General features: G+C 27.9%; 1 long non-coding RNA gene across 1 annotated transcript; it reads right to left on the bottom strand.

Moving 5' to 3' along the window:
- Window positions 1-1,384: 1,384 nt before the first annotated feature.
- Window positions 1,385-16,940, bottom strand: LOC138698552 (uncharacterized). The gene is made up of 4 exons (XR_011331893.1): window positions 16,858-16,940; window positions 10,504-10,569; window positions 7,523-7,562; window positions 1,385-1,565 (listed from the first exon to the last, which is right to left on the bottom strand). It is a non-coding gene; the product is annotated as an uncharacterized lncRNA (long non-coding RNA).
- Between the last annotated feature and the right edge of the window lie 389 nt (window positions 16,941-17,329).

The raw sequence follows: 17,329 nt of genomic DNA, 5'->3' as shown, positions 1-17,329 counted from the left end.
GCAAGTATCAATGTCAGGACGATAGCAGTAGCTATTTCAGGTCATTGTGGATTGTAGGCAAAAGTTAAAAAAATGTCAGGTTTGCTAAGCTTTCGAACAATAGCATTTTCGTATAGCTGCTGCATGCAGAACTTGAAATGTAGAGCGTAAAATCATTTTATCCTACTAAGAGATCTTGCTGAAATGATCTGGAGACTACAACATTTTCTAGGCCTCTTATTTTATCAGTAAGTAATACCTTTTGATCTTTCCATAGGAACTGTAATTTTTGCGCTCTCTCGAGCCAATACTGAAGACAATGACACATATCAATATCTACACTACACCGCCATTAAGTATATGAAAAAGACCCAACCCCACTGGGTTAATAAGTATAAAAATATTTTATTTTTAATAACAATATTATTATCTTACTTAAGTTTTGTAGTTATATATAGTAGTCATTCAGTAAATTATTGAAATGAAGATCTAAATTAAGATATTCTCTACATTTACTTACATAACCACAAAATGTTTCACTTTCATGTCATCAATATAGCATCAGTATTATGTACAATTAATGAAGAATAGACGCATCATGATATTAACTATAATAATATTTCATTTCTAATGGTAATAATGTTATCAAACCACCTCAAGTTTCGTAGATTTGAATATCCAATACACAGCTGTACTCAGAAAATTATACACTACAGAATCAGTTATTAATAACAAATTTAATTGAGCTCTAAATATGTCTGCAATCCTGCAGGTCATGGCCTTCGTGTAATAGCCTATTGTTTATTGTAGTATGTGTTTTGTTCTGAAATTCAATCAAGTCGGCAGTGATTCAATAACATTAGTTCTCAAAACTGACAACAGGTGGATTTTGCAAAATAGGAAAATTATGTAGGAAAATTGATATTTTACTGAAAACTACTACTTTTCCGAAAAACTTTGGATGCCAGGCATGAAAATGAGGGGTCACTCATTAAAATCTGTTCAGCCGTTTTCCCGTAATTTCCATTACCAGTTCAAATTATATATATAGATTTGTGTCGTAAATAAACTTACAAATACTTTGAAAGAATTTTGTCCTTCAGTAGAGAATGGATAATGCAGATTTCGAAAACAACAGGAAATCAGAAGTCTTTTCAGATGAATCTGATGTCACAGCTACAGTCAAAAGGAGAAAGTTAAGTTGTTTACGCCATATTTGGCGTAGAGAATAAACTTCATTTGATTTGAAACCCAATGATAAACGACCTGTCCGCAGACCTAGACTTGGATGGAAAAACCAAGCTTATCAATAACTATGGAGGATACACTCTGGGACGTATTGTAACGCCAAACCTTCTCGTGTAAGGAAGGAAATAATGAAGGAATAATAATAATATTCACGATATTGTTGTAGATAATTTTAAATTAAATTCATTACATTTATTACATTCAAATTCCAGATTTCAAAACAAAGAATGCGTTAATGCAGATAGATAAGTACAGCTTTTAGCCACGTGGTAAGCTAGATAGCAGCTTACTACCGGTCTCGAACATGGAAGTAACTTCTTTAAGCAGAGGCACAGTTCCTGAAATGAATAATACGAGAAAGAAATTAGGAACTAGAGCATTTCAGAATTCGATATGTGTGACGAATTTCAGACGTAGTCTGTAAGAATATTAAGGAAAACAAACAGAGGAACAATTAGGTCTACCTAGAAACAGACGTTAAGTGTTTACAGAATTAATTAAATATGATTTGTGTCGTTTTCAGAAGTAAGTGTGGACAATGAAACGCAGACAAGGAACTGAGATATGGAAATTAACAGTAACAGAAACGATATTATTAGATTCGTGGATAGATAACTATCTAATAATTAGGCTTAACATTAAAAAGGAGATTAAAAATGAACACGTTTCATATAGGCCTGTTGTAGGGGAAACTCGACTAATTCCGCAGTACGGGTAATTTCGCAGTAGTGCATATATGATTTTACTGCGGCTTTACAATAGCGTGAACGTAGGTTTTGAGAGGCTGTCAACAGGAGGCATGTCCTCTGCAGTGCTATAGAAAAAAATCAAGGATATTGGTCGACACCTCTGTCGGAAATTTATTTATTTTATTTATTTATTTATTCATTTATTCATTTATTTATTTATTTATTTATTTATTTATTTATTTATTTATTTATTTGTTTATTTATTTATTTATTTTGCTAATAATTGTAACATAAAATATGATATATACAGAAAAACTTTAGCTCTCCCCTGAAAGAGTAGAACTCGTGCTCACGAGCGGATTCCTGAAATGAAATTAATAATTATACAAGACAATTTGTCTTATGTCTACTATGCAATTATAGTATATAAATTTAAATTTACAATTTTTCAATTTCTATAAAATCCATACATAACTTTTTAAATTTAATACTAGAACTATTAGAATTGACAAGATTAGAATATTTAAATGTAAAATTTGTTATATATTCTTGGGCCTAAATTACTACTATGGTTAAATACTCTAACAGTGTTGCATTTTGGTTCAAACAATCTTAAAGAATTATTACCTTTTGTTTCATAACTATGAGAATACAATTCAAAATTATTTCGATTTTTATGTATGAATTTTATTAATACAATATAATAAATTTGTCTTACGTTAAGTACATTAAAGTCTAGAAACAAATTTTGAGATGGAAAATCAATAGGTTTATGAAGACATATTTTAATTATTTTCTTCTGTAATAAATGAAGTGGATTAAAATTGGATTTAAATGAGCTACCCCATCCTATAATTCCATACATAATTACCTATTGAAATAAAGTTAAATATATTGTGCGTAATAAACTTATTGACAAGTAATTCCTCAATAAAACAAAATAATATACCATTTTACGTAATTTATTACAAAAGTAATTAATGTGTTGGTTCCATTTTAAATGCTTATCGAAAATTATGCCTAAATACTTAACTTCAGAGGACTCTTTAATAATCGGACATTTACACTGTATAAGGCAACAATCACAATTATGTAATTTAATACTTAATATATATATGTACAGTGAAACATCGAAAGTTGGCTGTTTTTCGTCTTTTGCTACACAGCTGTGAAGAAAGTGAGCATTGTTACATATAAATTGTTCCTTTTATGTTACTTTCATAATGTATTTCATAATTATTTACTACTGCAGAATTAGCCAAGTTCTATTGCGGATTTATCCGCACTGTTGCGGAATTGCCCGAGTTGTTCTATTTCAAATGTAACTGTACAACTGAATATATTTGCATTTTAATAGGTCTCTTTATCTCATTTGGTAATGAAAGGTTTCGTCCATGTCTACATACCATGATAATATTTTTCAATAAACATTTTGATAAAAATATGATAGATTTACTTCTTAATATTGCGAAATTAGCCGAGTCTCCCCTATAGTCTATCCATAAAACTGGCAAACTAAACCAGATATCGTAAGTAATAACGTGTTAAAATACGAAGACCATGAACTGAACCAGCAACTAACACTGTTAATAAAGAAGATATTTCAATATCAAACCATATGTAAACAATTTAATGAAGGAGAAAAATGAATCCACACAATTATAAATGCATGTCTGCTTATTACTGCTTAAAAAAAATAATAATAATAGTTATTTATTAACCTGTACAGTACAAGTTCGTAAAGATTCTCTTTTTGGCACAAGTATGAAGTTTGTGAAACGAGACGATGCCGAGTTTCACAAAGAAACGAGAGCCAAAAAGATAATTTTACGAATGTGTACCATACAATGTTTTTTTCTATGATAGCACAAATTTACATTAAGTAAAGATTTTAAGTTGGAGAGGTTATAAGATCACGATTTCACGGCCGTCTGAACTCAGAACCATCAAGAGATAAATATCCATGAAATTACAGCCTAGAGACTACTTTATAAAACTTGACAATTGTAAATATATCCTTGTGAAAAGTAACAAATGGCGACTCTACAAATTTCAAATTTCTGTTTCATAAAGGTTTACTTTTGCTTATTGTAGGTGTTATTATAGAATAGTTTTTATTTATAGTCCTAGGTTTATTGCATCTATTTATTTATAATTAGAAATAAAATTTAGGTTTATTTTATTTTATTTATTTTTTTATTTGTTTTTTTCTTCTTTTATTTCTGTAATTATTGTAAAACTGTAATGGTATTATTGTATATTATATATCACTGCCACCGGGTGTATACTGAATTGTAGTGTTAATAAATACATACATAAAACATTTCATCTGTCAGGAAAAATTGAAGAATTGCCACGACAATTTGTCAGATACCTGTTTTATAAAAGTTTCACCATAATAGGCAAAATTTTATAATTTCTCAAGACTTTTCTGATATATTTCGTTTTATGAAAAAGAAAAGTGTCAATTCATTTGTTGACAATTCGAAATATTTGTAGAATTGTCATGAAATTATGACACCTCATATTTTGTATGTCATATGAACTTGGCAATTTATTGCTGCAATAGTTGGGCTATATTGTAATTGAGACAATTGAATATTGGTGTGGATTTTAGGGAAAATACTTCAATTTAAGTAAGTCATGTTCAATACTAGCAGCAATAGAGTAAGTGATGATTATAGGGAGAACCACGCAGGACGAAGGTTTTTAAAGAAAGGATAAATCTAAATTTTACATTTTCAGTGAGTTTGTATTCATGGATAAATTTCGTATTAGTATTCATTCACTCTGTTTGCTGTATCAGATTTTAAATAATTCCACACCTATTTACCTAGTTCCTCGCTTCACACTTTTAGCATCCCACCACAACCGTAATACACGTTCGCAGCATAACCATGTTCTATCAATTCCACTCCATCAAACATCTCTCTACTCTGCTTCCTTCACAATACACACAGCTCGTTCCTGGAATTCCTTGTCACAGGAAATCAGGAGCAGTCGGAGTCTAAAATCTTTTAAGTACACTTTACTTAGAAATGTCTTTAATGAACAGAACTAGACTCTTGCGGAAGTTTCTAAATAGGCTTAAATGACCAAGTTGTTATTTTTTTTCTCCTCTCTCTTCTTCTTTTTTTTTCTCTTTTCTTTTTTTTATTATCTTCATATATTACTTAATCATTTGTGTTTGTGTGCCATTTAGTAGGACTTTGCTAATCAACATTTTATGTCTTGTCACCCATATGTATTCTCCAATTAGTATATTAACTGAATAATATATCTCAAGTAAATTAATCGTCCAATTTGTCTCGGGCATTTTAGATCTTATAAATTGTGTGTTTGTGTGTTTGTGTGTGTGTGTGTTCCCCTTATGTTATGTAACTGATTTTGATTATGTGTAATTTTCTACTTTATTTTATATATTATGTAACTGATCTTGTCTATTGTAATTTCCTACTATATTTTATGTAATTCCTAAGTTATTTTCATTTGTATTGTTTTGTAATCAAATTTTGTATCTCATGTATTTGTATTATTTAAACCTGGTTGAGTGGGAGAGAAGGCCTCATGGCCTTAACTCTGCCAGGCAAAATAAACGTACTACTACTATTAAAACGTCAGCTGAAAATATGAGAAGAAATAGGAGAACTACTGCAAAAAAAAATAAATAAAACACTTCATCCAAAATAATTGTTGTGTTCTTACACTGGATAGGAAATGGAGCTCACATCTCTTAAATGCTGATGCATATAGCTTATCAAAATCTTTCCGTAGCTCTTCGTGAGAGCAGACAATTTGCCAAGAGATTATGCGAACGAACCATGAATCAAATAATCATTAAGATAAAAATAATTAAATCACGCAAAATCACGAATTATCGATAGGATGCTTCTTTTGAAAATGAGCCTACATTTGTTGATAGAAATATCGTTGCTTTCTTAGTCAAATTAAGAATTAATTGTAATTTTCTCGCTCTTCATAATTGAATTTCTAACGGTGGTTACTAATTTCAACAAATTCAATAATAGCGTGAGTAGATCACTCGATCAGCTTGTCTAATATCGATTACATTTCTAAAAATATAAAATGAACAAGAAGAAATAATTTGCTATGGATCTTACATGTTTATACATATTTTATCTGTTACTGTCATGTTTACGAAACGCTATTGACAATTCAAAAATTACATTTGTCAAAGTAGGTAAGAATTGTGAAAAAACAAATGCTACAATACTCTGACATATTTGTTTATCTATCATGATTGTAGGACTTGTTAGCTTTATGAAACAGGGCCCTGTTTTATTCATGATTAGGCCTACGATTTCATGGCCGTATAAATCGGCCAGTCCACATCTGTGGAGTAACGGTCAGCGCGTCTGGCCGCGAAACCAGGTGGCCCGGGTTCGAATCCCGGTCGGGGAAAGTTACCTGGTTGAGGTTTTTTCCGGGGTTTTCCCTCAACCCAATACGAGCAAATGCTGGGTAACTTTCGGTGCTAGACCCCGGACTCATTTCACCGGCATTATCACCTTCATTTCATTCAGACGCTAAATAACCTAGATGTTGATACGGCGTCGTAAAATAACCCAATAAAATAAATAAATCGACCACACAATCGTCAAACCAATTAGGAAAAGTTGAATGCTAAATCTTTTTGCTAGAGATGTAACTTCAAAATAATACGAGCCAAAATGTAAATACAAATGTTAAATTTGTTATTTATTTGTCTTACGTGTAATATTTACGTAATAACGGATCGAGATAATACACTAATTTCTTATTGAATGACATTTGTACATTGAATATTATATTTTCTTTGACTGTACGTAAAATGAATAGCATTGCGTAAAGTGATTACTTACATTTTTTGTGTTTTAAAGTCTCACCACAGTCACGAAGCTTGAGTTGTGAGGGTGCTAGGAACAATAGACTGTGCCGGTATTATTTCACATTGTCTGTAATGAGGCGATAGTAGCGACCCTAGTGGTTAGCAACTATCTACGGATGCATATTGACTACATATTGAGCTTCGTGACTGTATATACTAGACTCTGGTCTCACTTTAGGCACTGATAAGAATGGGTAAAATACAACTTTATGCATTATCGTAGAAAAAAACTATTTATAATAACTTAATTGAATTAATAAAATTAGGAGATGAGCAAGAATACTTGTAGAGGAAAGAATTAGACAAAGGCGATTCTCATATTGTTTCTTGTTGTTTCATTTAATAACAGATAATGTAATTGCAAAAGTCAAAACAAAAAGTAACTAGTCTGTGTGAATTAAAACAAAAACAAATAAATAGAAATTTAAGTTATGTAGACGATGCTGTTTAGTGTTGAAAACTAAAATGAACAATAATGATTATTTCACCAGTTTGACATAAATGGATAAATTATTTAACATGACTGCACCTCATCAAAAAATCTGTGACAAACTCTCGATTCCTCAGAAGTTGTAAGTTCGCTGTTGATAATCATATGTTTTATTGAACAAATACCAAAATTTGAATGAATATTAATACGCTGGAAACAGTCGTATGCCTTTATGTCATATTTGTGCTTTTGGCTGTTATGAATATAAATTTATTTTATTGTACATACCCATACTGAAACGTGGTTGATTTTCGCTACACAGGATGTTCTAAAATAAAGAGAACAGAATGATATTTATCATTTATAAATTTATTATTAATATTAACGTATCAAGGAACAGATAGTACCAAAATAAATTAGCATAAAGATCACTATAATAATAATAATAATAATAATAATAATAGTAATAATAATAATAATAATAATAATAATAATAATAATAATAATGAATTAATAATACTCTTAAATTATCGGTATACTTTCTCAGTATACCTAATCAATAAAAACATGCAATTGCATGCAGATGTAACTTGAGGCTGGAATAAATATATTATGGTTTATTTAACGACGCTCGCAACTGCACAAGTTATATCAGTGTCGCCGGTGTGCCGGAATTTTGCCCCGCAGGAGTTCCTTTACATGCCATTAAATCTACTGACATGAACCTATCGCATTTAAACACACTTAAATGCCACCGACATGGGCCGGGATCGAACCCGCAACGTCGAGGATAGAAGGCCAGCGCTATACCAGTTACGCTACCGAGACCGACTTGAGGCTGGATATACGTATATTATTGGATCATAAAAGGAATTGTGACATGAAGACCAAAGATATAATTGTGTGTATGATATTTATTACTTTATATAAGTATTAAGTATCGTCGGTTAATCAGTATGGTTTTAGATCCCTCACAATACAATTGAAGTCATAGTTAAATTTGTGGAGAAGTACTTTAGTGTTTTAGAAAAGTCCAGGTTAATGTTAGGCCGTTTTTACGATTTTACCAAAGCTTCTGATACCATTTCTCACGATATACTCATATAAAAACTTAAATTTTATGGTTTTAATAATTTTAGTACTATGTTTTTAAATTCTTATTTAACAGGCAGACACCAATCTGTTTACTGTAATGGCGCAATGTCTCAATTTAAACGTGTCAAGATTGGTGTCCCACAGGGTTCCGTTCTTGGTCCCGTGCTCTTCATTATATATATTAACGACCTCCCAGCCAGCATTGAGGATGACTGCCTTGACACTTTCATGTTTGCTGATGATTTAGCACTTGGAATTTCTCAGGATAATGATGTTTTGATGAAAAGACAGCTTGACAACACATCGCTCAGGATAAAAGACTCGTTTGATGCCAATAAACTTAGCATCAACTCTAATAAGACCGTAGATATTAAATTTTCTTTTAACAGAACTATTACTGATTTGTCTTTCTCAGTTAAATTCCTAGGCATTCACCTCGAAGCCGGTCTGGGCTGGAGTACACACATAGAATATCTTGTTAATAAAATTAATAAAGGAATTTTCATGTTACGTATCCTCAGACAAACATTATGTTATAAATCTTCAGTTACAGTTTATTATGCCCATATTTACAGTCACTTAAGTTACGGAACTCTTTTGTGGGGCAACCATACTTCGGTTTCTAAGTTGTTCATCCTTCAAAAGAGAGCAGTGAGAATTATTTGTGGTGTCTCTTCTAGAACTCATTGTAAACTACTTTTTGTACAACTAGGAATACTTACGTTGCCGTCAATATTTATTCTCGATTGCCTTCTGTATGTTAAGCGTAATATGCATAATCTTCGTACTTGTACATCTATTCATAATTATTCTACCCGTTCCAGACTTGACATATATTTCACCAAGTACAAATATAGTACTACAAGCAATAGTTTTATTTCCATATCTCATAAACTTTATAACTCTTTACCATTGCATATAAGAAACACGTTATATTTTACTTTCAGAAGGTTGGTGAGAAGTACATTGATGGCAAATCCACTCTACAGTGTCAATGAATTTATAGTCGCGTCGCTCTAATTTCCGGCAGCCAATCACGTTGCAGGTCGGCTACATTTAAACGTGTGCGTCTTGTGATTCGCTGATGAAGATGTAAAGCATTTCCTAAGGTTCGATAAATACTTAATATATAATGCCCGCCATTTTGGCTCTTTCGTTGGCGTTCGCAGAAAGCACACGAAGACGTTATTTGCCGCTCAATTATTTGCTGAATTACAGTGCGTTTGATTTATTATCATAGGAGCTACGACATGATAATGTTTAACGGTGTGGCAAATAGATCCCTCGTCTGGTAGCTCGGCAACCAAAGAACAAAAATGGCGAACGATACTACCTACCTAGACTTTATAGAGCCTTGACTTTCTAAGAAGTAAGCAAAGAGGAGGAGTCACGCCGGAAATAACAGCGTCGCGACTATAGCAATATTACGTTTTAGATACTAGCCTATTTTGTTTTAACCTCATGTAATTGACAAATCTGTGCATTTTAACTTGATTTCATACTATTTCTTTTAACACTTTTAACCCTGTTTTTGTGATTATCTGGTGATTGTATATTTATTTTTGATTTTATTTCTACATTTATTCATTTTGTAGTAGCCATGCATTTTATATTTCTACTCTGACGTTGTCTATGGCCATTAATTTGCTGAATGACATTAAATTCATGTATCTATCATACAAAATTCACATTTCAGAAATTAATTTAAAAATTTGTATAAAATGGTAAAATTTATATACATCATCCCCTGATAAATTGAATCGTAGAAACTGAATATGAACAAAAGCCGTGAAAAGTTAAGAAGAAATTTCTGTATACAGACAGGCAGTCAGACAGACAGACAGACAGACAGACAGATAGATAGACAGACAGACAGACGACTTACCAAAAACATATTTTGCAACATCACTCTTTTCACTGTTTATAATTATTATAAAATAAAAAAAAATCAAACTGAACAACTGAAATGTTTAGTACACGTAAAAGGGATCAGTGAGGATCGAATACCAAACCAAGTGTTAATGTGGGTAATAGAATAAGAAACACATTCACAAGGTATGATTAGAAAGGAAATAACGGAAGGCGATATTTAAGAATATAAATAAAGACTATGGAGATTGAAAATCAAAGATGTATGATGTTATAAAACTGACATATAAATGAGTTTTACATACCTCAATAAATATTGAGAAGAAGAAAATAATAGGAAGAATGTACTTCGGCTTCATGATGTTGAATTACTGTGAATACATACAATCTAAGATTAAAACATATTATGATAATTATTACATCGTATGTTAAATTCATTGTCTTCTGATTAAAGCATACATAATACAGTGTGATGCGATTGAGAAGACATAAAATAAAATAATGTAAAATTATATGATGTGTAGTCCAACAGTACCCTATACTACGATACCAGATTGCAAAGTGCTTTTCCGAGGAAAAGTTTGAAAAACAAGCAAAGCGTGTACTCATTTTTTTTTTTTTTTTTGCACGAACATATTTATAAAAATTCCAAATACAATACTCGTATATTTTGAATTGAAAATTTAGAGCAATATTATACCAAAGCCTTCGCAAAACTATACTGTAATGGTAACAAAGTAACAATAGGCTAAGTGTACTGCAATGGGTCTATTTCAGTATAGTTTTATGTTATGAAGAATGGTTTCCCTAGCAACAAGTTTCTGTGTGGAAATTCTAACTTTCAAGGCCTAACAACAAGAACTGTAAATACAACAAAAAACACGATCGTGCAAAAAAATTATTTTAGTTCCAATACGATGTTCAAACACGAGGAGTTTCGTATCACTGTTCTACATACGAAAGAAATCACATTATCACATTAGTAACGACTTAATAAATAGGGTAAAATAGGGTCTGTTGGACAGTCGGGAATGTTGGGCACTTCATACTTTAACGTGTTACCTCGCGAGGTAACACGTTAAAGTATGAAGTGTCCAACATGCCCGACTGTCCAACAGACCCTAGTTTACCCTATTAAATAAATTTAAAAACAACATTTACTAACACCAAAATCTCTCCCATATATTGCCCATGTTTATTTCTTTCTTTATATTTTGTTAATAATTGTATCGGAAAAGTTTTCCTAAAGAATATTGTACAATAATAAAACCTATTAATTATTTTTTTCTTAATTTTTTTTTTTTACTTATTTATTTATTTATTTATTTATTTATTTATTTATTTATTTATTTATTTATTTATTTATTTATTTATTTATTATTTATTTATTTATTTATCTTTTTAATTTATATTTTCTTATTTACTAATTTATTTTTTATTTCTTTATTTACGTATTTATTTATTTTATATTCATTTCTTATTTTTTCAATTATTAATTATATTATTTCCTTATTTATTTAAATATTTCTTTATTTATTTACTAATTTATTTATTTATTTATAATGTTTTAATTATATTATATCTTTATTTATTTATTTATATTTATTTTTAATTTTTAAATTATATTATTTCTTTATTTATTTACATATTTATTTATTTATTTATTTATTTATTTATTTATAATTCTTTTTTTTCACATTTATTTATTTTATTTTTTATTTATTTATTATTTTATTTTATATATTTATTTTTTATTTATTTTCTTATTTATTTACTTATTTCTTTCCTATTTGTTCATTCATTTATTTTTTCTTTACTTATTTATTTATTTACGTTCTATAATTTTTATTTACTTTTCATTATTATACATATTTATTAATTAATTTATTTATTTACTTATTTATTTTTAATTTATTTTTTATTTTTTATTTATTTCTTTATTCAATATTTATTGTTTTATATTTTTTATTAATTTATGCATATTTTTATTTTTCATTTATTTATTTGTTTTGTATTTATTTTTATTTTTTTCTTATTTATTTATTTATTTTTATTTTTTATCTATATTTTATTTACTATCTTTTTATTTATTTATTTGTTATTCCATTTATTAATTTATTTTTTATTTACTTATTTATTTAAATATTTATTTACTTTTTATTTTTTACACATTTATTTATTCATTTATATATTTCTTAAATCTACTTTTTATTTTCTTTAATTTCTTTATTTTTTATTTATTTTTTTATGTTTTTTTCATTATTTTTTTATTTATATTTGTACTTATTTTCTTATTTATTCATTTACATTTATTTATTTATTTTTCATATTTTTTTACATTTTATACTTAATTACTTTTTATTTTTATTTATTTATATCCTTATTTGTTCATTTACTTACTTTATATTTATTTATTTATTCATTTCATTCTTTATTTATTTATTTAATTACTTATTTATTTATTTAATAACTCATTTATTTTTTATATTGTGTCGATATTTTATTCTTTTTATTATTTATTTATTAATCTATTTATTAATTAATTTCATAATTTTTTATTTCCTTATTTTTACTCATTTGTTTTTTTTTATTCTTTATTAACTTTTATATTTATTTATTTTTATATGATTTTATTTACTTATTTATTTATTCACTTTATATATATATATTTATTTATTTATTTATTAGTTTTATTTATACTTTATTTTATTTATTTATTTTTTTATTTACTTATTTATTTATTTTTCATTTTTCACTTATGTATTTATTTATTTTTTATTTATTTTTCATTTATTTATTAATTTCTTATTCATTTTTAATATTTTAACCATTTTTTTTATTTTTCTATTTATTTTTTTTACTTTTTTCTATATTTTCTTATTCATTTTTTGTTAATTTTTTATTTCTTTTTTTTACTTACTTAGTTTTTTATTTCGTTTATTTCTTTTCTTATTTATTTCTTTACTTATTTATTTCTTTATTTATTTATTTATTTATTTATTTATTTATTTATTTATTTCCTTTTTATTTATTTACTTACTTCTTATTTATTTATTTATTTATTCACTTATTTATTCATTTATTTATTTATTTCTCCACTTATTTATTCATTCATTTATTTAGGTACTTATTTATTTATTTAGGTATTTATGTACTTATTATTTATTCATTTATTTATTTATTTATTTATTCATTGATTTATTTACTCATTTGTTTATTTACTTATTTATTCATTTATTAGTTTATTTATTTAGTTATTTATTTCTTTAATAGTTTATTTATTTACTTCTTTATTTTTATTCATTTACTTATTTATTTACTTATTTACTTATCTATTTACTTACTAATTTATTTATTTACTCGTATTTAATACAGAGGTAATTGACAAATGTCATTAACCCTACAATGACTAAAAGCAAAACAAACAGGGAATATAGAAAGACAATTACAAGAGCACAACTTAAAATTAAATAGTTCAGACATTAATTAATCAAAATAAAATTCTCTTGCGTGGAAGAAATTTTAAAAACTTGGAAGCCGTTGAAATGGGTATCACCCAATTCTTCGCATCAAAAACCAGAAACTAGTAAAAACCTCTCTGAAAGATGACTCAAGAGCATAGAATGTAATAGCTTTTCCTTTGAAGATCAAATTAATTTCTTGTCACATGACACTGCAACTAAAATTTTGCTTCAAAACCGACATTACTTTTGAGAGAGTATCTGTATTATTTTAATAGGCCTATCTGTTGATGAAACCGGCTCTAATATTATAAAATTAATACTTAACACATTGAAGGATCAATAACAATAAACATGGGAAATGAAAGCATCGGAAGATGCTATAACATGGTCAAGTACAAATTTATATAATAATACACAACAGAACACATAATACAGAATAATACATCAGACTACAAGATATAATTACAACAATAGAAATAGAAATAAAATGATACAATCAATATAAAAAGGGGGATATAAAAAGGGGGATATAATAATATAACAAAATTTGAGGACCGAATGAGCAGCGCTCGTATTTGGTCGCAGTTCAGATATATTATTAATACTAGCCGTACCCGTGCGCTCCGCTGCACCCGTTAGAAATAAATATAAAGTAATTACATAATTAATTTAGATCTAATGTGTATACTTTATTTTACTTGTCGTTGGTTTCCATTGAATTATGGTAATAACTTAATTTTAACCCTTGTTTTCTACTTATTCAGTAAATGGCATTTGGCCCACTATGGTTGTGAACCCTTCAAATAACTTAAATTATATTATATAATATTACATTACATATATTATATTATATTATATTATATTATATTATATTATATTATATTATATTATATTATATTATATTATATTATATTATATTATATTATATTATATTATATTATATTATATTACATTATATTATATCAGAAGTTACTGTAATAACATTATAGCATTATGTCCATCTAGAGAAACTACACTTTCCAACGGTGAAATAATAATTAATTACACAAATCGGTTAATTTAGCTTCCGATATTACTTCATACAAACACATAAACATTCTCTGTAGGCTATCTTTTATAGCTTTCGATTGTTGCTGTCCAAGGCCCCTTATGGACGAAGTCATTTGTTTTTTATTTCATTATACGGCCTTAGATGGCAGTTATTTTAATTTTAAAACTCATTTATCTCATTAAATATCAGTCCTATCAAAATTTTTCAAGCAATAAAACTTATCGCAAATTATTTTTAAAGAAACTTTTGTTATATAACATTTTTCAAAAAAATCAATAATAAGCGAGATATTTCGATTTATTAAATTCAGGCCCCTTATAACCCCCCCCCTTTTAAATAATGTCCTTTGAACGCCATATAGCCTAAAATCTAAGTTACAACGAACATAATTTATATTCCAATTTTCATCGAAATCCGTTCATCCATTATCGCGTGAAAAGGTAACAAACATACAGACAGACAGACATACAAACAAAAATAAAAAAAAAGCGATTTTCGGTTTCAGGGTGGTTAATTATATATGTTAGAACCAATTATTTTTGGAAAATCGAAAATTACCAGAAAAATTTCGGCTACAGATTTATTATTAGTATAGATATTATATTATATTATATTATATTATATTATATTATATTATATTATATTATATTATATTATATTATATTATATTATATTATATTATATTATATTATATTATATTATATTATATTATATTATATTATATTATATTATATTATATTATATCAGAAGTTACTGTAATAACATTATAGCATTATGTCCATCTAGAGAAACTACACTTTCCAATGGTGAAATAATAATTAATTATACAAATCGATTAATTTAGCTTCCGATATTACTTCATACAAACACAGAAACATTCTCTGTAGGCTATCTTTCATAGCTTTCGATTGTTGCTGTCCAAGGCCCCTTATAGACGAAGTCATTTGTTTTTTAATTCATTACACGGCCTTAGATGGCACTTATTTTAATTTTAAAACTTATTTATCTCATTAAATATCAGTCCTATCAAAATTTTTGAAGCAATAAAACTTATCGCAAATTATTTTTAAAGAAACTTTTGTTATGTAACATTTTTCAAAAAAATCAATAATAAGTGAGATCTTTGGATTTATTTAATTCAGGCCCCCTTATAAGCCCCCTTTTAAATAATGTCTTTTGAATGCCATATAGCCTAAAATCTAAGTTACAACGAACTTAATTTATATTCCAATTTTCATCGAAATCCGTTCAGCCATCATCGCGTGAAAAAGTAACAAACATACAGACAGACAGACAAACAAAAATTTCAAAAAAGCGATTTTCGGTTTCAGGGTGGTTAATTATATATGTTAGGACCAATTATTTTTGGAAAATCGAAAATTACCAGAAAAATTTCGGCTACAGATTTATTATTAGTATAGATAAGAGGAATATAGAAAATAAAATAAAATAGAAACTAAAATTAAAATTACAACTACAATGAAATTAAATAATATAATATTAACATAGAGAAGAATAATATCGTACGTGAATAAAGTAGGACAATTTATGAAAAATATGTATATATTCCGAAATTATAGAATACAAATATAATATAGGCTGATTAATTCATACACATAGGCTATAAATTTATTTAATCAAATTGAAGACATTAACACGTTTCTAATTTTCTTGTTATATGTTAGTGGGTTACATGTTAGAAGTTCTGGGTGTAATTTAGCTAAAGAATTATACTAACGAGGGCCAAAATCAATGCTATGCTTTAGACCAGCAGATGTGAAACATTAGGGTCTATTAATCTTGAATTACTATTTCATCTTGTTTCATGATTATGTGCCTGTAATATAAACTTATTACGACTTTTATGATAAAATTTTAACAGAGTATATTTATAAATTTGTTCAATATTAAATGCATTAAATTCAGAATAAATTAATTTAGTTGGATAATCAAAAAGTTTCTTCAAATAAATTTTAATTATTCGTTTTTGTAGTAAATTTAACGGACTAATATTAATTTTTGTACTTCCATCCCAAACAATAATGCCGTATTGAATAATAGACTGAAAAATGGCCAATTTCGTAGAACTCTAATGGGTAAGTAGCATCGAAGATTAACGAATTTATAAATGGCTGTATACTTACACCAGTCACTGGCCAACTGCATCCTTCAAGAAGTGAGACAGTTACGCCGAGTGGATTTGCCACAGGAAGGGAATTGTCGTGCTCAGTTCATGCTATGTCCTTACTGGGCTAGAAATATTTGAACGAAGATGGAAAAGCGCGCCCAAGTTGCATATCTCTTATGCTCAATTGGAAGAGATAGCAACGATGCATTGCAATAGCTGAGGACAGTGGAAATATTTTGGGACTACATATGCATTCAGAACCATGTTCCTGTACAGATAGTCTAAATGTAAACTGTCACCTGGATACCCTCTCATTGTGGCATTGCAGGCAATGATGCAGCTCATAGAGAAGCCAAACAAAGCACAAAAGATTCTACGACCCTCGAGTATACCTTCTTACCACATCGACATTTCATTTCCCTCATCTATACTAATAATAAATCTGTAGCCGAAATTTTTCTGGTAATTTTCGATTTTCCAAAAATAAT

This window comes from Periplaneta americana, chromosome 4 (genome assembly GCF_040183065.1).
Source record: "Periplaneta americana isolate PAMFEO1 chromosome 4, P.americana_PAMFEO1_priV1, whole genome shotgun sequence".
NCBI classification, from domain to species: Eukaryota; Metazoa; Arthropoda; class Insecta; order Blattodea; family Blattidae; genus Periplaneta; species Periplaneta americana.
This window is presented reverse-complemented; position numbering and strand designations above follow the sequence as displayed.